The 23,355-nt window shown below is 35.9% G+C and overlaps 1 protein-coding gene across 1 annotated transcript in view; it reads right to left on the bottom strand.

Annotated features, from left to right (window-relative positions):
- Nucleotides 1–23,355, bottom strand: part of PRKN (parkin RBR E3 ubiquitin protein ligase) — a 1,279,940-nt gene that overhangs the window by 935,169 nt on the left and 321,416 nt on the right. The gene's annotated exons all lie outside the window — the stretch shown is intronic.

Genomic DNA, 23,355 nt, shown 5'->3' with positions numbered 1-23,355 from the left:
CCTAACAGGAACTCTGTCTTGATGAGTAAACTTATTCAACTTTACTCGAAAGTTTATTGTTCCGATAATTGGTTGGAAAAAGTTGACTTTTTAAAGGTTTGTGAGTAAAAAAAGATATAGTCGAACCAAAATGAAATTCTTCCAGAATAGAATTCCCCATTAAAAATTAACAGATATCTGACAGAGTCATCTCTGAAAATGGTTATACAATTTAACTATATAGTTCTGTAGTACAAAACCATTCCTAATGTCATCTCTACCATTGAAAGTCAAATGTTCTTCTAAATCTAAGTAATAATTGAATTAACATTGTGGAAGAATTGATTTTTTATTGTTTTTGTTTTTGTTTTTTAATAAAACACTGCTTTGAAACCTGACTAATCTGGATACTTGTTCAGCAGATCTTACATAACTATGCATATATAAATAAAACCTTTTTGTGAGTAACTAGTTATGTTCTTCAATTCTGTGTCAGTCCCTATGGTAGAGGCAAAGGTGGGCAAGAATTTTCAAATATTACAACTGATACCGAATACAGTTTCTATCATGTTTCTAAGCTCATTTAAAGATGGTCAAAGTTTTCCACTCTAACATAATCCCAATATAATTTTCCACAATTAAACTGATAAATGCTGGGATCCCTGGGTGGCGCTGCGGTTTGGCGCCTGCCTTTGGCCCGGGGCGCGATCCTGGAGACCCGGGATCGAATCCCACGTTGGGCTCCCGGTGCATGGAGCCTGCTTCTCCCTCTGCCTGTGTCTCTGCCTCTCTCTCTCTCTCTCTGTGTGACTATCATGAATAAATAAATAAAATCTTTAAAAAAAAATAAAAAATAAACTGATAAATGCTGATAATACTTAAAAACAAAACAAAGAAAAAACGCTGGTGTTTGAACAGAACTCTGAACATGGTATTGATGCGCGAATTAGCTCCAGGCACAAAGTGAAGTATTTTACATAAGGTATCTCATGTCTTCTCCATAATTTAATAAGGTTCCTTTATTTGTACATCTTAGAACTAAAAAGGATTAATTCATCAGTAATTAAGGTAACTTGCTAAGCTTAAATGGCTAGAAAGTGGTGGACTTTCTATTGGACATAAATTAACTGGTTCAACAAACAATTAAGTGTTCACTATGTGCCAGGGACTTTGCTAGAGAGAGAAGCAGTGTTCACTCATGTGCTCAGTGACTCTGAGGATAGATTTAAACCACTGCTTCTCCATGCTATTTGATGATATCATTTGCTGTATGACACAACAAAGAAATGAGATTGATGGGACTTGTCAAATCCAATAATGGTGATGGCTTTTTAAATATTACTAATGGTCATTTTTGGTTTCTGATCTTCAAGAAAATACATTTAACTGTTACGGAAATTTTTGCTTTAGTTTTAATTTCCAAACAAACACAAAATTGATGGGATAAAAAACAGTTCATTTTTTCATTTCATAAAATGTTATTCTTAGGTTTCTCTTTTTAGTGTCACAGTATATGACATAATCATGTGTGGTTCTTCCTTTAGTACCAAAGCAAAAGCCACCTGTTATAACCTCTTATGGGAATAGTAGAGTTGCACTGTTATTCTGGTTTCCCAAACACCAAAAAAAAAAAAAAAAAAAAAAAAAAAAAGAGTAGGAAGTATAATGACAGAGAACCTAGCAGCATTACTGGTGGATAAGGTGATGTATGTATATTGAAATCTGACACTAGGTGAGGTTTCTTAAGGCTTCCTTACATTTGATCAATTAGCATATAATTTTGTGAATATGGATTTATTAATAAGTATAAGACATGAATTATTTGTGTGCATTCATTTTCATGGAAAGTGTGTTTGTGTGTGTATGTGTGTGCAAAACAGACATTGTTAGAGTAGAATATAATATTGTTAGACATATGCAAAATTGAGACTGTTGACATTTTAGGAAGCCTAAGTAATCTGTAGAGCAGATGCAAGGCTAATATAAAGCTTCTGCTATTAAAATCAATGCATCAAGATCTGTTATTTATGAAATATGTCCATGGAGAACTACTGTAGAGATGTTACCCATAAACAACACAAGAAAAGGAAGGCTATATGATAAAATTATTAAAAACCTGGTCTTCTGGTCACTCATGCTTCTGGCAACTTTACAACAGTTATGAGTCAGAACTGTGCTGAAGTGAATTCCTCTGCCAGTTGAGCCATCTGCTGCTGTCTCACAAATGGAATAACAGTCTAAAAGGAAAGTTTGTTTTGAGGTGCCATTCCCATATGCATACAATCCACAAACTGCCACGTATAACTGTGGTTCAGCATTACACCAAGCAAGATTTCATTTTTTTGGAAGAGCATATTGCACGGCATTTTCTGGAAATGCTCCCAATATTAGCTACATGTCACATTTGCATTGAAACATATGGTCTTCAATGTGCAATCTCAAATCATCTGCAGAGACTTTGCAATCAGAGGTTTCCTGTTTTACCTTCCTTTTATGAGTCAATTTTCACTTAGCGAATTATCACACTGGTGATTTGGAGGCATTATCTTAATTCCTAATGTAAATTTATTTTCAGCAGATGTGGTTCTGTGAATAACATAAAAGCAAATGACACCTTATTAGTTATTAGCTGAAATTATGCCAAGGGGCGGTAGGTTTTAGATGCTAGAGCAGAGGAACAGAACCAAGCACATCATCCATCCCTGTCCTCTACCCTGGGGAAGGAGAGACCATGGCTCTTGAACATTTCAAGAGCCAAGAGGAAAGTGATCTCTCTTTGATGACCTCCATACCCCAGTGCTCAGACATATGCCACCCTATCTTTGAAGCAGACTTGCTCCTCAGAAAATTGGTTCTGAGGATAGCAGGGTGAAGGAAAGTATCTAAAATGATGTCCCAGGGAATCCCTGGGTGGCGCAGCGGTTTAGTGCCTGCCTTTGGCCCAGGGCGCGATCCTGGAGACCCGGGATCGAATCCCACATCAGGCTCCCTGCATGGAGCCTGCTTCTCCCTCTGCCTATGTCTCTGCCTCTCTCTCTCTCTGTGATGACTATCATAAATAAATAAATTAAAAAAATAAATAAATAAAATGATGTCCCAGAGGATTGTTTCTGTTCCTTTACAATGGATGAAGCTTTAGGGAACTTGAGCACAGCTGAGTTCTTCAAGTATAAGCACAAGTAAGTGAGGTCGGATTGGTTTTGGTTTGAGCGGTCATTGAAACATGACAGAGATAGAAGGTAGGGAAGGATTTCACAGGGTTTTAACAAAATTCATCCATGGTAATCAGCCCTTTATACGTATCTCAGGTGAATTATTTCAGTAAAATTTTAAACATAAAATGGACATAGGAAGGTAAATAATTTCCTTGGACAAAACTACAGTTCCTTTGGGAACCAAAGAAGCTGTTAAGAAATCTCACTGGCCACTGCTCTCACACCCCTGAGTTCAATGAAACAATCCCCAGGCTCCAGGGCCTTCCATCCCAGACTTGGAGACAAAGAGGCCAAACTCATCATGACTCAGAACACAACAAAATTCCCCCTCACATATCACTCCTTCTTCCTCCTGTCCGCTACTGAGGAAACAGATAAATCATTGCCTTTTCTTTCTGGCAGCAAAACTGGTCATTTCCAGAAAAATAGCAGATGTTGGCTACACATAAAAAGCTGCCTAGGTGGAGGCTTGAACTTCGATGGCTCACTCAAAGCAAAAAAAATTAAGAAAACCACAATGTACTCTGCAGTGGGAGAAAACAAACTGATTATAGCAACAAGTACGTGTCCCTTCCAAGTAATGAGATAATGAGTCAGCTTGCTGATTGCACATTGTGGCTACTGAATGCATTTTGAGATGGTTAAGAAAAGGACTGATTGCTCATAATTGATGGTATATCTCTCCATTTACCAAAGGCTTATTTAACCTCTAGCAATAAAGTTTTGTCAAGTTATTCACAGAGGTCTTATAAATCTCTTGTTGGATATAAAGGTTCGATTTGTTTTTGATGTATGCAATTATAAATGGTAACTTAGAAAAACCACATTTTCTGACTATCTGTCGCTAGCAAATAGAAATGCAATTGATTTCTGTATGTTGAATTTTCATACAAAAAGTTACAAATGCTCTAATGAATTTGCTTGACATAATTGTATATCGTTTTGGGCTCTCTACATAGGTAGTCACGTCAGTCAGCCATGAACAGAAGAGACAACTGTGTTTAATTCTATACAATCATGATACCTTTTGTTCTTTTTCAAGCCTTATTATACTTTATATACTGTTTATAGTATAGTTGTGATTTTTCTCAGTCTTAAAGGATAACTATTTTGTCATATTTGTATGTTTTATTAAATACTTATTCATTATATTAACATGCTCTTTTATTCGTAGCTTCATAAGTTCTTAAGAATAAATGTATGTTTAATCTTGTTAAATAGTTTTTCAACATCTATGAGATCATATAATTGTGTTCTTCTGTTAATACAATGAATTACTTTATTGATGAAGTCATGTTAATCCAAACAAGCATATCTGGAATTAAAATGCTTGGGTCATGACAGTTTATCCCTCATGTCTCTTCCTAATTTCGTTCCCTAGTATTTTATTTAAGACCTTTGTAATAGTGGTCATAAATGATACTGACCTATATTTCTATTTTCTTTGCTAACTTTATTAATTTTAGTAAGTAAGGTAATCAAAATACCCATTGGAGAATAATGTCCCTTTTCAGTATTGAGCAAAATATGTATTCTTTTGAGGAAATATTTGGATAGGAATTAGTTCCTGAAATGTTTGGTAAAACTCACTCATGCCTAGAAACTATCTAGGCCTGATGTTTCTTAATGGGAATATTTCTAATTAGAGATTGAATTTCTTTATTAGAGCATTAAAATTTATCAGATCAGTCTTGGTAAGTTATATTTTTCTTAATATCCATCCATTTCATACAAGTTTGCAGATTTACTAAATGAAATAGGTTATATACCCTCTGACATCATTTTGATCCCTAAATTAGTTCAGTTGTACACATTTTTCTATTCCTAATATTATTATTTATTTGTGACTTGACAAGTATTTTCTGAATCAATCTTGTAAGGCATTTATCAATTTTCTTTCTTTTAAAAAAACCAATCACCAGCTTTCCTTCTTACCTTTATTTCACCTTTGTTTCCTTCAGAAATCTCTGACTTTTGTCTTTACCATCTTATTTATTTTATTGTGTTAGTTCTGTTGTTTTCTTCTGATATGTTGGATGCTTAGCTCTCTAAATTTTCTGCCTCTGTTCTTTTTCTAACTAAAAACCTTTCGGCTATAAATTTTCTTTGAAGAACCATTATAAACACACACCTGAGAATTTTAATGTGTAGGACTTTTTTCTTTCTATTATTGTTCTATTCTTAATACCTTCTGGTTTTCTTTGTGGTTTCTTCTTTGACCTAGTAGATATTTAGAAGTTTCTTTTTTTTAAATATTTCATTTATTTATTCATGAGAGACACAAAGAGAGGGGGGGCGGGCAGAGACACAGGCAGAGGGAGAAGCAGGCCCCATGGAGAGAGCCCGATGTGGGACTCAATCCCAGGACCCCAGGACCACATCCTGGGCCAAAGGCAGGCACTAAACCACTGAGCCACCCAGGGATCCCCTATTTAGAAGTTTCTTAATACTCAAACACAGATTGCCTAGTTATCATATTATCAGTATAATACTGATTATCATAGAAATTAATATTTCTAACTTAGCTACATCATATTCAGAGAAAATAAACTTTGCTAAATCTTACTTTATTGCTCAAACATGATAATTTTTTATAAATATATCTATATGTTTTAAAAATGTATTTTTTAGTTATTGATTTTATATGTGTCAAAACAGCACTTGCTAATTTTACTGCTTATATTTTACCTATGGCATCCTCTCATCTTATTGAGATAGTTGGGTTAGGCAACCTCCCATTATATTGTTCAAATGATCTATTTTTTCTTTTAACTAGAAGTTTTAGTCCATTAGCATTTTTGGTAATTATTTGACTTGAAACAGTGGTTTGCAAGATACTGGCTATCAAGCTTTAAGACAACAGTGGTGTCTCAGAGAGAGAAACAAATGAGGTGAGCCCTTTCATTACTCTAGCTTACTGCCTCTAGAGAGTTTCTAGACTGGGGTTCAGGGAGGGAGACCCAAGCAAAACCTGAAGAATTCCCTAAATGCCCAAGATGGAGCTGTAGTTCAGGAAGACCAAGGCAGCTGGAATCTGCAAGGCAAAGTGCTAGAAAATATCAGATTCCCCCTCAGATATTCAGCTTATGTACATCAGGAAGTTATCTGAGACACTGAAAAGAATTTGAAAGGACTGAGATAACAGGGCCAAGAATAGTGCCCATCCCCTCCAGCCACACCGGAAAACATCCTGATTGACATACATGGCATTGGGAAAAACATGTACCAGTGCCCTGCCTCACTGCGGGGACGATGAGCCCTGGCCTAAGTGATGCTCTGGTCTTGCCTAACAATGTGACCTGGAAGGGTCAAACTATTCCCAAGTAACATATCTGTGTCCCAGAACGAAGCTCAAAAATATTTACAGAAAAACAAGACTATCCCAGCACTAAACATGTAAATGGCAATATCTAACATCCAATAAAAAATTACCAGGCATTCAAAAAAAAAAAAAAAAAAACAGAAAAAGAAAACCCATAATGAGAGGAAAAAAATCAGTCAATATAAACTGATTCAGACTAATATAGGCAAAAACATTAAAAGAGATATAACTGTACTCCATATGTTCAGTATTTTAAGACACAGAACATGTTAAAAATCAAAACAAAAACCTAAATTCTAGAGTTGAAAATTACAGTATGTGAGATAAAAAGAGAATATACTGAATGCAATTAAGGGTAGAAGAAAAGAAGTACATGATCTAAAGATATAGTAATAGGAACTCTCCAAAATGAAAGCTACAGAGATAAAATGGAATCAAAAAATAAAATAAAATAAAATAAAATAAAATAAAATAAAATAAAATAAAATAACCAAAAGAAGGCAAACAGGAAAAGTGGGAGGAAAAAAGGAACAAATATAAATCAATTCCCAAAGGAAAAATTTTTTTGATAAATGCCTGTATTTAAAAGACTCAAATCAATGGCATTTTTTAAAATGACAAGCTAAATTAAAAAAAAATTAATCCAAAGTAAGTAGATTATAGCAGAAATCAAAGATATAAAATGGGGACTGGCATAGTTTTTTTGTAAAGGGCCAGATAATAAATATTTCAGGGTTTGTGAATATCATATGATCTCTGTTGCATATTCTTTTCATTTTTTTACAATCCTTTAAAAATACAAAAATCATTTGTAGATAGAAGGCCTTACAAAAATACAGCTGGATTTGTCTATCAGCTGTAATTTGCTCCACAAATAATATATAAAGCCGAAAAACAACAGTGAAAAATGACTAAAACAAAAAGCTGATTCTTTGAGATCAATAAAATAGATAAACCTCTAGCCAGAGAGAAGACATAAATTACAGAATCAGCAATGACAGAGGTGACATCACTACAGACATGCAGATATTAAAATGATAATAAAGAAATATTATGGTCAGTTTTATGCCAGTAAATTTGACAACTTATATGAAATGGGCAAATTCCTTTAAAGATGGTCTACTAAAGCTCAGTCAAGAAGAAAGAAATAACCTGAGTGGATCTATTACAATTTACTGAAGAAACTGAATTTGTAGTTAAAATCTTCAAGTGAATTCTACTAAACATTTAGGAAAAACTAATATTGATTCTAAACAAACTTCTCTAGAAAAGTGAAAAGGAATGACTACTTCCCAACTCATCAGTGAAGCCAGCATTGCTATAGTACTAAAACCAGATAAAAACATTAAAAGAAAACTACAAACTAATACCGCTATTAACCACAAATACAAGTAATAAAATATTAGCAAATGTTCAGAAATTAGGAGCAAACGGTTTATAAACTCTACAATATATATAGAAAGGATAATTTGACCAATTAGAGTTTATCCCAGTAATGCAGGTTTGATTTTACATTAAAAAAAAATCACACGTTGTACTAACCATATTAACAAACTAAAAGGAAATAAAACCAAGATTATATTAATACACATAAAAAAGTATTTGACAAATATCTAATATCTACTTCTAATAAAAACTCAGCAAATTAAATTTGTAGGAGTTCTAGGAAGTTCTTTAACCTGATAATAGCATTTACAAAAAACCTACAGCTAACACCATAGTTATTGGTGAAAAACTGAAGGCTTCCTTCCCAAAAACAGAAACACTGTGAGGGTTCTACTCTTGACACTTCTGCTCAACACTGTATTGATGCTTGTAGCCAATGCAATAAGTGAAAATAAAGAAATAAAAGACATCCAGATTGGAAAGGAAGAAGAAAAACCATTATTTATTCAAAGACTATATGATTGCCTATGTACAAAATCCTATGGAATCTATAGAAAGCTATTAGAAGTAGTGATTTTAGCAAGGTTGGTAGATACAAGCACAATATATAAAATTAATTGTCTTTGATATGCTATAAACAGTTGGAGACTGAAATTTTAAAATATTATTTACTGTATCACTATAAATATGAAATACTTGAAACAAATGTGACAAAAGGTAGGAAAGACAGGTACATTAAAACTAAAAAAAAATTGTTAAGAGAAAATAACGATGACTCAAATAAAGGAAAAGGGATATTGTGTTTATGGATTAGGAGACTCCATATTGTTAAATGTCAATTCTCTCCAAGTAGATCTATTGATTCATTGCAATCCTGATCTATTTCACAGCAGGATCAACCAATTGGTTGATTTTAGAACTGACAAAATGAGTCTAAAATTCATATGGCAATACAAATGACCAAGAATATTTAAAACAAAGTTAGAGGGATGCCTGGGTGGTTCAGTGGTTTACCGCCTGCCTTCGACCCAGGGCGTGACCCTGGAGACCAGGGATCGAGTCCCACGTTGGGCTCCCTGCGTAGAGCCTGCTTCTCCCTCTGCCTATGTCTCTCTCTCTCTGTGTGTGTCTCTCATGAATAAATAAATACAATCTTTAAAATAAAAATAAAATAAATAAAACAAAGTTAGAAAGCTCACATTACCTGATTTCAAGAGTAATCAAGCTATAGGAATAAAACAAGTGTGTTACTGGTATAAAGAAAGACAAACAGCCTAACAGAACTGAAGAATCCAGAAATAAACATAAACATGGGTAACTAACTGATCTTGACAAAGAAGCAGAGGCAGTTCAGTGGAGAATAGATAGGTTTTCAGGGGTTTTCCCAAGATATCATGCTGAACCAACTGGAAATCCATATGCAAAAAAAGAACTTCGATTCTTACCTCAAACCACATGCAAAAATCAACACACAATTCATGATAGTCCTAAATGTAAAAGCTAAAGCTATATAATTTCTGAAAGAAAATAGAATATCTTTAAGACTTTGGATTAAGAAAATATTCTCTAGGGCAGCCCAGGTGGCTCAGCGGTTTAGTGCCACCTTCAGCCCAGGGCCTGATCCTGGAGACCCAGGATCAAGTCCCACGTTGGGCTCCCTGCATGGAGCCTGCTTCTCCCTCTGCCTATATCTCTGCCTTTCTCTATCTCTCTCTCTCTCATGAATAAATAAATAAAATCTTAAAAAAAAAAAGAAATATTCTCTAGCTATGGTCCTAAAAGCATGACCATTAAAAAAATTACAATTACATCAATTTTTTAAGTTTATACTTAATGAACAACACTATTAATATACAAACATGGGGCAAACCTTTGTACAATATGTATATGATAAATGGGATAAATGGTTTGAGTTCAAAATATATAATACACACTCAAAACTCAAGAGTGAAAAAAAACAAAAATAATAAAAAGTAGGCAAATGATTTGGTCAGACACTGCATCCAAAAATATGTAGATAGCAAATAAGTACATGAGAAGATGTTCAACATCATTATCTATAAGGAAAATGCAAGGTAGAAACGACAATAGCATTACAGAATGGCTAAAATTAAAAAGCTGACCAAAATAAATGCTGACAAAAAGGTAAAACAACTGAACTCTTCTATACTGCTGTGATGTAAAATGTTACAACCACCTTAGAAAATAATTTCAGTTTCTTAAATATTTAAACATACAGTTAATCATAATAAGATCATTTCACAGGCAGCCTGGGTGGCTCAGTTGTTTAACATCTCCCTTCAGCTCAGGGCGTGATCCTGGAGTCCCAGGTTTGAGTCCCACATCAGGCTCCCTGCATGGAGCCTGCTTCTCCCTCTGCCTGTGTCTCTGCCTGTCAATCTCCCTCTCTCTCTCTCTCTCTCTCTCATGAATAAATAAATAAAATCTTTAAAAAAAAAAAAAGATCACTTCACACCCAGATATTTACACGAGAGAAAAAAAAATACTACACAAAGATTTCTATTAGGATGTCCACAGAAACTTTCTGTATATTGGTCAAAACTGTAAACAACCCAAATGTTTACCAACAGGAGAATGAATAAACAAAGTGTGGCACATTCATGCAATGAAATATATGTAAGCACTAAAAAGGAAGAAATAGTAATATAAGCTATAACATGAAGGAATCTCAAAATGATCACAGTGGATTGAAAGAATTCAAGCAAAAAGAATATACTTTATGGTTATATATATGTGTTCATATATTATATTATTATATTATAATTATATATTATATAATATATATATTTATATATATATATAATGTTCTAGAAAATGGAAAAGTAACCTATAGTGACAGAAGGCAAATCAGTGTTTAGGCATAACTGCAGAGTGGGGGTGGTAGGGAGAGCTGAGAGGGGGTTTTATGAGGAAGCTAAGGAAAGTTTGGGGATGACGGATATGTTCATTATCTTGAAAGTGGTAATGGTTTATTTTAAACAAATTGTACCAGAATAAAATTGTCAAAAATTCTTTCTCTTTTTTTAAGATTTTATTATTTATTCATGAGAGACACACACAGAGAGAGAGAGAGAGGCAGAGACACAGGCAGAGGGAGAAGCCGGCTCCATGCAGGGAGCCCAATGTGGGACTCAATCCCGGGACTCCAGGATCACGCCCCAGGCCGAAGGCAGGCACTAAACTGCTAAGCCATCCAGGGATCCCCTAAAAATGATTATTTCTATGGGATTTTTTCATTCTCCTCTCCTCCTCCTTATCCTTTCCCTGGTCGTGATTATTGCCAGGCAGTAAAATCCCCTAGAACTAAATTAGTAACTCCCTAAATTGACAGGACCAAGGGCAATAAATTTCTCATGGTTTCTATATTCTTAGGAAGTTGCATATAAAGTTAACTTTTAATAAATTAACTATATTTTGCCATTGTCTCCATGGTCTATGTGGTGGGAGACTGTTTACATTTCATTTTTGTTCCTGCAACATAAAATCACTAAAGCAAACACAAGCTACTGGAATATTTCATCTGGCTATAGCCCGTAGCCAGAAGCCAGTCTGAAATGGACCGACTCATGGAGCACCTAAAGCCTTGTCTTTCTACATAATAAATTCTTGGAGGGCAGTGCAGGTGGCTCAGCGGTTTAGCACCGCCTTCGGCCCAGGGCCTAATCCTGGAGATCTGGGATCAAGTCCCATGTCAGGCTCCCTGCAGGGAGCCTGCTTCTCCCTCTACCTTTGCCTCTGCCTCTGTGTGTGTGTGTGTGTGTGTGTGTGTGTGTGTCTGTCTGTCTGTCTCATGAATAAATAAATAAAATCTTAAAAAAAAAAAACCTCTTGGATAGTAATGTCCATAGCTGGCCCAGGGTTTTATTTCAAATTTAGTTGCTAAAAATGCAGCAGGGATATTTAAAAGATTTCCGAGTGTCATTAGGATCACATAGGTGATTTGACATTGAGAAAGAATTAAAAGTTTTACAGTGATTTTTCAAGTCTAGGGAAAGCTTCACTGATCACTAAATTTGCTAATTTTTTTAGTGGGGTAAAAATGAATGAGAAAATCAAGGAATTTTTCCCAGCCACTTTTCAGCTGCATTTAACATTAAATGGCAAAGCTAGATTCCAAAAATAATGTGAATCATCCCCACCGACACTAGAGTGCTACTTCTTATAACACACCCCACTGAGTGGGACAAAAATGAAAGAGAGGTGATGGTAGGTGACACATAGAACTCCAGCATCAGGACAGCGTGATTCAAAAGTATTTGAGACTCAAACTTTACAAACAGCCACATCATACGATCTTTCAACAGCACAACTCCCAGTGACTCTGCATGGATGGGGCTAGCTGAAAAAGCCCTACACCCAGGTAAACCTGGCAAGGGGCACTGAGAACCACAGCTAGTCTCCAGAAGCAAGCTTTACGTAGGCAGAAAGCAAAGGTAGATCACAGAGGAAGTAGCCACAGGTAATAAGGTGGATCTCTTTTCCTTATATCGATGACAGAAAGGCCTCTTCAAGCCTTCTTGACCCATTTATCTTTTGTACACTGCTAAAGAGCTAATGACTTCTCTTACACCCAACTGCCATTTTAGGAAAAATAGTCTACATAGTAAAAAGCCTAGTCAGGTCAGTGTGAGTACGGATCCTGGTACCATCTTGATCCGTGGAAAACTGTTTGGGACAGAGATTTCCAGATACAATTACACGTGGAAAGTAACATTGTCAACATGAAGGACATGGTGAAATAGATAGTGAAAGTAGGTTAAAACACAATAGTCATACTACTGTAAGAAAATCATTTTCATCTCATGAACGCCTAATTATTTTCTTTTCCATTGTTCTTCTAAAATTAGTACTTGCTTAGTAATAGAAACATCAAGAAAGGACACAGGGAGTATTTACAGTTCTAGCAATTAAAAGCTGGCCTCCTCATATTCTAGGTTTGATTTCAGGTCTTGAAAATATATTTTTCTCCAAATCCGAATGTCAACATAATGGCACAATTTAAACTTGAAGTAGCTAAGATAAATAGATGAGAACTGAACACAGCATACTTAATTTAAAACTAAAATGTTTCCCTTTCTTTTTTTCTGAAGAACAAAATTAAATTTGCTCCATAATTTAAAATGCTCTATGTTATTTTTATTATTTTTTAGTTTTATGTTGGGTGAGAAGTTTCTCATGTACTAATGTCCACTGCAAATGTTCTTTAAAGCCTTTATTGAGTGGTAGTGCTAGACCAACACCACCATGTTGCCAACCTTGTAGTCTGAAATATTTTTCCGAAATGTTCATTTTTTCACTTGCCTTACTAAAAGTCATCCAGCATTATTCCTATTCCTGAAGCTTCTCAAAATACTGCCACAATCTGATTCAATCAGCCTGAAATTATGAAAGGCTTAGTATTATTTGCAGATTTAAAGATGTCATGTCTTACTTTTGAAAACTAATAATTAAAATGTTTTTTTAAAAAGCATTTCTGGGTAGGAGCTTTTAAGTGCTATAAAATCACATTTCTCTATTCATTACAGAATTTGTTTACTTACTTACTTGCTTTATTTATTTATTTAGGTTTCTTACCTTTAAGGCAACACCTGTTTGTAATAAATATATAGTTTATTATTTTGAAATAATTTCAGTATATACTACTAAAGATCATTAAAATTCTTAAGTAGATGTTATTTGGTTATTTGTTTATTAGAGAATAAACATATTCTAAAGCAGCCCTCCTCCCTATATCTTCCTACTTCATAATTTTGGATTTTTTTTCCATCAAAATATTGAGGACTCTCAGAAATTGTGTTATTCAGTATTTGTGGACTTTTTTGTCTAAATCACCTGTCTCTGCTTCCTTATGCCATGCACACCATACAAACATACACTTACATGGAAGGTCTGTTAAGAGGATTGGCACCAGGCAAAAATAAATTAATAAATATTGGTAAGTGACTGGCTGAATAAAATACCTAGATTTAGTTGTCAAAGACATTCAGAATATTTGGTACAATTATACTATCTGTCTGGCTCTATGACCTTATAGACCTTTCCATGTAAGTTGGGCCTAGGTGGGATTTTTGAGAGCTATAAACTGGTCAAGTCATTTAGGGAGCCAGAAATTAAGGCTAACAGATGTTTGGTCACTGTGTCCAGAATCTTAGTGATAGAGCCAGAACAGAATGCCATTACTTGACTTTGAATCCAATAATCTTTTTACTAAAAAAGTTAAGTTGCTAGTGAAATTCCCTCACCATTTTCTCAAAACAGAAAAAAAGTAAACATGAGCTCTGTATCTGTTTTTTTCTTTGCTATAACTAAGTATACATTTTACATTTAAAAAACATAATTTTGGTGGCACTGGGTGGCTCAGTGGTTGAGCGTCTGCCTTTGGCTCAGTCCATGATCCCAGGGTCCTGGAATAGAATCCCACATTCAGGTTCCCTCCGGGGAGCCTGCTTCTCCCTCCGCCTATGACTCTGCCTCTCTCTCTGTGTGTCTCTCATAAATAAATAGTCTTAAAAAAATAATGCAATACAATACCATACAATACAATACAATAAAAACATAGTCTTGAATGATTTCACTTTCTGCCTTTTGAGGTACCTAAAGCACCTCAGAAACGTGTCAACACCAATGGATTTATGTACCCTAAAGAAAAATATCAGGTGGCCAAACAGAATTCAGAAGCATGGATATTATGTAAACAATAGATGTTAGGCTATGAGTAGCACAGAAAAAGTCCTACAGTAAAGGTACATATTTAAGGGGTCCCTGGGTGTCTCAGTGGTCAAGCATCTGACTTTTGATATAAGCTCAGGTCATGATCTCATGGGTCCTGAGATAGAGCCCGGTGTCGGGCTCTGAGCTCAGCAGGAAGTCTGCTTGAAGAGGAGGTCCTTCCTCTGCCCCCCACCATTTCTGTGCATTCTCTCTCTCTCTCTCTCTCTCTCTCTCTATCTCTCAAATAAATAAATAAGTCCTTTTAAAATAAAGATACACATTTAAAGAAGAGTTTAATAGACCTACTACATTGTCATCCTCTTTTCTCGGAATTCATCAACTTCGAACAGAGCAAATATACCACAGAACATGCTTTGGAAAACAATGGTCTAGGCATCTTTAGAACTCCTTTAAAAATACAACACAAAGTATTACTCTTCAAAAGCTTTCCTAAACAGTCTAATTTCTGGTCTTCCTATGTCATCTAATATGTAATAAATTTCCCTATTCTCATTAATTAGGTTCTTATTTATTAAACTATGGCTATATTTAAAGCATAGAGATGGTACCTGGATGAGATAGGTGAGATATAAAGGTTGAGTCCCTCTCTTTGTCCCTTACTTTAAAAATAAAGCAAAAAATTGTTCTTTCCAATAGTGCGAATTATAGCCGAATTATTTTTTTTAATTATTTTGATCCATGATGCTCATTTCTTGTCTTTCTGGTAAGGTATTCTTAAACAACACCTCCTATTCCAGTGAACCATTTACTTAGAAAATGCTTCACTTACATATATATTCCCTAATATTTGCATTTATTTAGATTCTTTTATAAATAAGTGGTAATATGTTAACGGATTTTGAAGAAGACAGAATTTCTTCTCAAAAGAATTTCAACCTTTATGGAGTAGTGTTCTGAAATATCCTATAAAGCATCTTTCTGCTCCTTAGATACAGGCAGATATATTTGCTTCTTTTCTGAATCCTAAAAATAGCATTTAAAAGAAGTTGTTTCTCCTTTTAAAAAGTCTGATATCATAAATACCATGTAAACCCAGAAATCTCACAGAGGCCAGAAGTAGAAGGAGCAGAGCAGCCATGAGGCCATGACAGGGTACCTTGGAAGCTCTTGCTGCCTTTCCATGTAAACCACATGCTTCCTTAGCACACCATAGGCCACAGATTAACGCAGGACCTCTCCTTAAAGTTACTGAGGTTAGCAGGCCTGTAACTCTGGTTTTTGCTGGGTGTGGGATGTATTGATGGAAAGACAGAAAAGGAAAAGGAACTGGCCCTTAGAAGACAACACACATCAGTGGTGACTTCTCAAATTAAACTTTCTGACAGCTTTGAGATTTAGTGAAAAATTTGAATGGAAAAACAAAAAACAAAAGCACAAAGTCCTAGCACTTAAAGGTGTCTTTCATCTGACATGAAATATTCCCATCAGAAACTCTGGCATCTTATCCAGTGCCTTTGATGAGGGCTGTAAAACAAGACAATCCATCTTATTAGCTGGGGAAAACAAACAAACAAACAAACAAACAAAAACGCCCTTCACCACTGAGGAAAGTATAACATAAACATCAGTCAAGTTGATATGATTAAATTTTCACTTTACGAGTGGGCTTCGTATTTAGAACTGATTAGGTATGAGAGAGAAAGAGAGAGAGAGAGAGAGTGAGCGCACATGCAAGCACACTATGGACTGATTTATGTGCCCCCAAAATTCACAGGTTGAAACCAGAGCCTCAGGGTGACAGGGCCTTTGAGAACTAATTAGTGTTAAAATCCTGAGGGCGGGACCCTCATGATGGAAATAAAGGCTTGATCAGAAGAGTAGGAAAGAGAGAAAGACTGTTCTCTCTCTGCCAGGTAAGAGCATTTTGCAAGCCAGGAGGAGGCCCCTCACCAAGAAGAGTGTCTGCCAGCATGCCTTGATCTTAGACTTGCAACCTCCAGCCATGAGAAACAAACATCCGTGGTTTGAGCCACCAAGCCCGAGCCCAAGTCCATGGTATGTTGTTACTACAGCCCAAGCACAGTAATACAGACAGACAAAAAGACAAAGAAAAATGTTCTTGCCTGTCCCTTTAATTGCCTATTCCTTATTTTAAAAAGCGATATTAATCTTGCAGGAGTGATACAAGTATGGTATGCATGGATTTGATATTCTGTTCAAATTAGGTTTAAGTTTTTCCACTACAGGGAAATTTATAGTAGTAATATGTCAAGAGTCTTATTTGCTCCTCTATTTCCAATCGCTGTGAGCAACTGTAACCCAGTATCAAATTGAACCTCGAGGCCATTAAATAGAATATTTTAGGGGAAACTGCTGAAGACCGAGTAACGCATACGGGCCAGATAACCAGAGCTGGCAACTACAATCCCACCTGATAACATGGAACGCATTTATGTGAATTATGAAAAAGAAGGACTCTGTAACTCTTAGAGTTTTCAACTGTGAGTCACTCATATCCTATACTGTATGTGATAAATGCTTAAAAGTGAAAAATCCAAAAACATTTTGCCAAATAAATCTTGCAGTGTACTAAAGGAAAGCATCAAAAGGATATTCATTTATAAAATTATAGTTCAGTAGATAAATTATGAGGCTTTAAAGAACTTGCTGTTTCTTCTATTTGTCAATTTACAAGTTGACTCAACAAGTCTAAGCTTAATTTATGAAAAATCAAGTCATCTCAGGAATGTTTTTTTTTTCTTTTCTTCCCCCACCACCACATAAAATGTATGATCTAAAAGTAGCGTGCTATAAATTCTGTGTCTTAGCTATATGGAACTCATAACTCAAAATATTATAATGCTTAGGTACCTATCTTTAAGAAAGTAATACCGAGGAACTGAGATATTCAGGGAAAGAAGTTTAACTATCAGAAATAAGTGTCATTTAACATAACTGTAGTATGATCCTATTGGAGACAAAATCCAATAAAAATAAAAATCATTAATACCCATACCTTTCTCAATTCAGTCTTCCTTCTTTTCATGATAAAAGAAAATTCTTTCAACTGAATTAGATGAATCTGGAGGATATTTTAAATACTGGGAAAAAAATAGTAGAAAGCCACAGATCCACATTCAAACAAGTACTCACTATAGTCAGGCACATGGCTAACCCAGTAAAAACATTATTTTATGAAAATTGTCCTTGATCACAATTAAAGGGGCTTCTTTATAAAAATGGTTTCCACTGACTTGTTGGAGCTCTCGTCAACCAGTAGCTAACCAGTAGCTCTCGTCAACCAGGAGCTAACCAGTAGCTCCTCCAGGGAGGAGTCTGCTGCTCCCTCTCCTTCTGCCCCTCCCCCTGTTCCTGCTCTCTTTCTCAAATAAGTAAATTTAAAAAAAAAAGAAAGAAAGAAACACAGACCACTGTTTGCTGTCATCCTGTAAGTTTGAAAAAACTTTTAAAAAGACTCTTTAAAATATATATGCAATATGCACACATATATTAACATCACTATATACTATAAGATACTCATGATATAAAATTACGGTTTTGTTCAGAAAGAGTCCTCTGGTTCTCTTGCTGGGCATTCCAAGACAGCAAGGTCCCTGCCTACTTTCTACTCAGGCCATTTGTCAGGGATGCTTATGCAACCAGTAATCTTAAGAGGTAAGGTGATGTCTCCCCCAGACAAAAAGTAGGCTTGCTCTCTACTTGTTATATAAGCAGTGGATTGCCTCAGCTCAGAAGCCTCAGCTACAGTGCAAATCCACACCAGGAGAAGTCACCGCTCTGCTGTAGGACTCAGGTGTATAAAGCACTGACACAAACCTATTTGCTCACACTGACTCTGTGCAGCATGTTAATACAGGGTGTTGCCTTTGGCCCAAAAAGCTCATGTCTCCTGCCAATTTACTTGTTTGCAAGTAGTATAAAGTCAAATCTCAATCTGACAATACTATATATGCAAACATTCACAGCTATGACTCAAGAATCTAAATAACCGATGTTGTATGTCTCCAAGAACAATCGTGATGAACACTTTGCTGAAGCACTGCTCTGCAAAAAAGTTATCAGAACGATTACTTCTATTATCTTCATCCCTTGACTGTTTAACTGAGCCGTTTTTAAAATCCAGTTTCTGTGAGTTGCCATCAGTTTCATGATATAGAAACCTGCCTTTTCAAGTCCCACTGTAATGTTCAAACAAAAGAAATCCCAACCCTTTTTTTTCCTTGTGATGATAATTAACCAAGAATAAAGTGTTCCCAAATATTAAAAAGGCATCTACTCTGGCAAGTGGAGAACCAGAAGAAAAGGGGTTTCAAACATCAAAGGAGGCTCTCAAAATACTCTTTTATATGAAGAAAGCCCCACTTTCAGTGCCTTATCTTAAAAGCCACATTGGTTAGAGAGTGCCCTTTAAAGGATTACCTTAACATGCAAAGAATAGGCCCCTCTGTGATGTGTTCTGAAATTTATACTAAAACATGGCTGCATGACTGATGTGGCTGGGGGATACAAAGTGGGTCAGGAAGCAGGAGGAAAGGCTTAAATTCTAAAAGTGAGCTAGAGTTCAGATATGAAGCCATTTGTGGGAAAAAAATCAAAAAACAAACAAACAAAAAACCCCAAGCAAATAGAAATATAACAGTCGGTTGTAAATTTGCAAAATGCTTTTACTCCATAAGGTAGCCATGCAAGGCATAAGAAACTACAAGTCCCAAGGCATTTTTAAAAATATAAATCTCTTTTCTTTGCCAATATGTGGAAAAGGATATTTTTTAGCTAAAACTTGTCCCAATTTCTCAGTTTTCTAAATACACTTTTCTAAATAGTGTAGTTTTAAAGCCATGGTTGTTTTTATTTTTATTTTTCTAATAATAAAATGAATGCATGATCATGCATCATGCACCATGCAATCACCTTCATCTATTGCCAGTAGGATAGAATTTCACCTGTATTTTCCAGCTCTTTCTCCGTGTGTATTTTAGTGTATTTAAAAAAGACACATTGTATTCAGTGTTCCAAACACGCTTCCTTTTTCACTTAATAACATATGACTTATATTGTTTGATGTCAGGAAACAGTTTCTTCATTTTCAAACACCTAAATAGTATTTTACAGTGTGACTTTTATAATTTATTTAACCCTTCCCCTACTGACAAATGTTGAAAATTTCCCCCCTAATTTTCAGCTTCAAAAATAAAATGATACATTTACATTTCAAAGTCTTTCTCGCTGCCTATGGGTTCCATGCAATTTGGAGTCTGCCTTCCCTGGAACCTCTTATACCAACACTATCCCACTACCCTGCCTTCCCTTCTTGCCATATGCCAACCTTGCACATCTATGCGGAGGGCCTATCCCAAGATCTTGGTGTGCTGGCTCCTCTTGCTTCCTTACCTCTCGGCTCACAGGCCTTTCCTCGGGGAAGTCTTCCTAGAACTCCCAATCTGAGCAGTCTCATTTCTCCTTGGTCGGTAGCTATCACCCTTTCTCAGTGTACTTTCTTCACAGTACTCATCACTCTCTGAAATTATCTCATTCACATATTTATTAACATGTTTATTGGCTCCCCTGGCTATCACCTCTTTCCTCTGTTGTTCTCCAATGTATCCTCTAGGAGAATAAGTGCCCAGCACATAGAGGGTTCTCAATAAATGCAGAAAAACGGGATGTTGGGTATATCCTTCACTGTGTCACAGCACATATACGTAGGCATTTCTATAGAGAGGTACCTAGAAGTAAAACTGCTGCCCAAAGATGTGTACCCAGGAAACATTCATGGGCACTTTCCAAATGTAGTTCCCAAAAAAGCTTCAATGGCAATTTACATCCCCTCCAATTTTATATATGTAGCTCTTCTCCTAAATGCAGTTTTTAATGCCAATCTGACAAATTTTTTTACAATATTTATCTTTTTAATATTATCCTGACTTCAAGAATCTTCTTACATGTTTATTTCATTTGTGATTAATCTACAAATACATCATTGCTGAAGATATTTCTATTCTTTTCTTTCTTTGGTCATTAAGAGAATATCATTTTTATTTTATTCTTTCACAAGATCAGAGAGGATTGTTGTATTTTTTTGGTTGGTTATTTTATTTTTTTAAGATTTTATTTATTTATTCATTTATGAGAGACACAGAATCTAGAAAGGCAGAGACATAGGCAGAGGGAGAAGCAGGCTCCCTGCAGGGAGCCTGATGTGAAACTTGATCCCAGGACCCCAGGATAATGCCCTGAGCTAAAGGCAGATGTTCAACCACTGAGCTACCCAGATGCCCCTTTGGTTGGTTAGTTTAGATCTCAAATCTATCTGGAGTTATTTTTGTATATGGCATGATAAAGATTATTTGAAAAATGCATAGGTCTGGTTTTTTTTTTCTTATTAGACTATGGTTTTGGTAGACATTTTAGAAATTTTCAAAAACACTATGGCAAAAAACATAAAAGTTACTCAGAATCATCATAATATGTGTGATTTCTTTCAAATGTTTTCCTGTAAACATATGTCCATAGAAACATTTATTCAGGGATCCCTGGGTGGCGCAGCGGTTTGGCGCCTGCCTTTGGCCCAGGGCGCGATCCTGGAGACCCGGGATCGAATCCCACATCAGGCTCCCGGTGCATGGAGCCTGCTTCTCCCTCCGCCTGTGTCTCTGCCTCTCTCTCTCTCTCTCTGTGACTATCATAAATAAATAAAAAATTAAAAAAAAAAAAAAAAAAAAAAAAGAAACATTTATTCATTCTTACAATGTATACAATTTTGTGTGGTATTTTCTTAATCATGCTATAAGACTTATCTTTTGTTAATAATTTTTTAAAATGATTTATTTATTCATGGGAGACACAGAGAGAGAGGGAGGCAGAGACATAGGCAGAGAAAGAAGCAGGGTCCAAGCAGGGAGCCTGATGTGGGACTTGATCCTGGGTCTCCAGGACCATGCCCTGGGCTGAAGGCAGGCGCTAAACCACTGAACCACCCAGGGATCCCATCGATAATTTTTTAAATATGATTTTAATGATGGCATATTTGAATGTATAAGTGTATCATAATTGTATGTGTTCCTACAGTTCAACTGTTAAATTCCTATTTCTAATATTAAAAAAAAAATCAATGACAGCCCTTACTCATAAAATCTCCAGGGCTGTCTGATTACATTCCCAGAATAAATTCTTAAGTGTGGACTCCCTGAGAAAAGGAGCCTGAATTATTTTATGGCTCTTTTCAGAGCTTTCCGAAAGAGGTGTACTATGTTATCCATTTATCCCACCAAGTACCAGGAAGGATCCTATCAGGAGAGAAAAAAAACCATACTAAATATTTCTGTAAGAGAGTATTGCTATAAGAAGTTGGTTATAAAAGTGTTGGAAGGAAAGCCAAGAAAAACAGTAGGGTGAGATTTGACTAACCTGTACCTGTAGAAAACTACTGCCCTCAGGACTGGGGAAACTCAACAGATCCAATAGTTTTGTCAGAATTCATGAATGCACTGAGAACATGCTGCTGTGCTGGGTGCCACCACCAAGACTGATGAGGAAACAACAAGGATCTGCCATCCAGCCATGAAGACACAGAGAGGAGACCATAGACCCTTCCAGAAGCAGGAGGGAGTTGGAAGAGAGACGCAGGGCAGGGCTGAGGAGAGAGAATTTTTCTTTTCTCTCTCCCACCTTTGGACCTACTGTAAGAAGTCAACAGGAACTACCTGCAAGGGAATCCAAGACATGTAGTTTGTCACCACCCAAGCCACCTGTGACAGTGCACAAAGGGGACCAGCATGAGCAGGGCTAAGGAGAAGGCACTGCTGTCACCCCCAAGAGCTGTATACTCAGGTAAGAGAGTGAGAGGGCGAAGATGGACTTCTTTTAGGATTATAAAATACTTTTCCAGAGCAATCAGGAGAGTTAAAGATGTTACTGTGCCTACATGACAGACTGCTTCTTATTGCTGCGGAATTTCCTTTGGTTGCTGCGCCAGGAATTTACATATTGATTGTGATCAGGACTCAGAATTACGATTAGTTCCTGAAACACAAGTACTTTTGAAAACATTAAAGGTCAAAGAGCTACTTTGTTTTGTTTTGTTTTTTTTTCTCTGCAGGACTGCCATAACAATAGTACAAAATCTCACATTTCTGCACAGTGACAGAAAGCATAAACAAATGTAAGCTGCCTCCCACCCAAAATTATACAGCATCATAAAAACAGAAAATAAGAGACAAGCAAAAGTATTTCCTCTTAACACAACCAGTATCTGGTAGCTTATCACCCACTCTTTATTTCTCAACTTTCTCCAATTGAAAACACATTTTGTTATGCCAACAACCAAGTGATTTTTCTCAGTAATACAGAAAACCAATCCTGTTCCTCATTCAGGCTACTTATAACACTAACCTAATTCCAACAGATTTCAGCACAATTAATTCACCACTGAAAAAAGAAAATATCAGTATGGGTTTCTTCTTTAGCAGTTGGGTCAGGGTTGCATGGATGCCAGCAATGGTAAGACTTCTTAACTATCCCACTCGCATTTTGCAGGATTAATTCATTTCTTTGATTTTGGCAGAAGCTTAAACCTTCACCAGAATAAGCTTTCTGATTGCAAAGGTAATTTATAATAGGCTAAATCAACTTATAATAGTTAGGTTCATATTTTAGTGTAGTTTCAAAAACTAATTTTAATACACATACAAAATAGAAACAGAATGGATCTCTTTTTAGATTAAGTTTTTGTATTGATAT

This window comes from Vulpes vulpes, chromosome 1, assembly GCF_048418805.1.
Source record: "Vulpes vulpes isolate BD-2025 chromosome 1, VulVul3, whole genome shotgun sequence".
NCBI lineage: Eukaryota > Metazoa > Chordata > Mammalia > Carnivora > Canidae > Vulpes > Vulpes vulpes.
The sequence above is the reverse complement of the archived record's forward strand: the minus strand, read 5'-3'. Positions and strand labels throughout refer to the sequence as shown.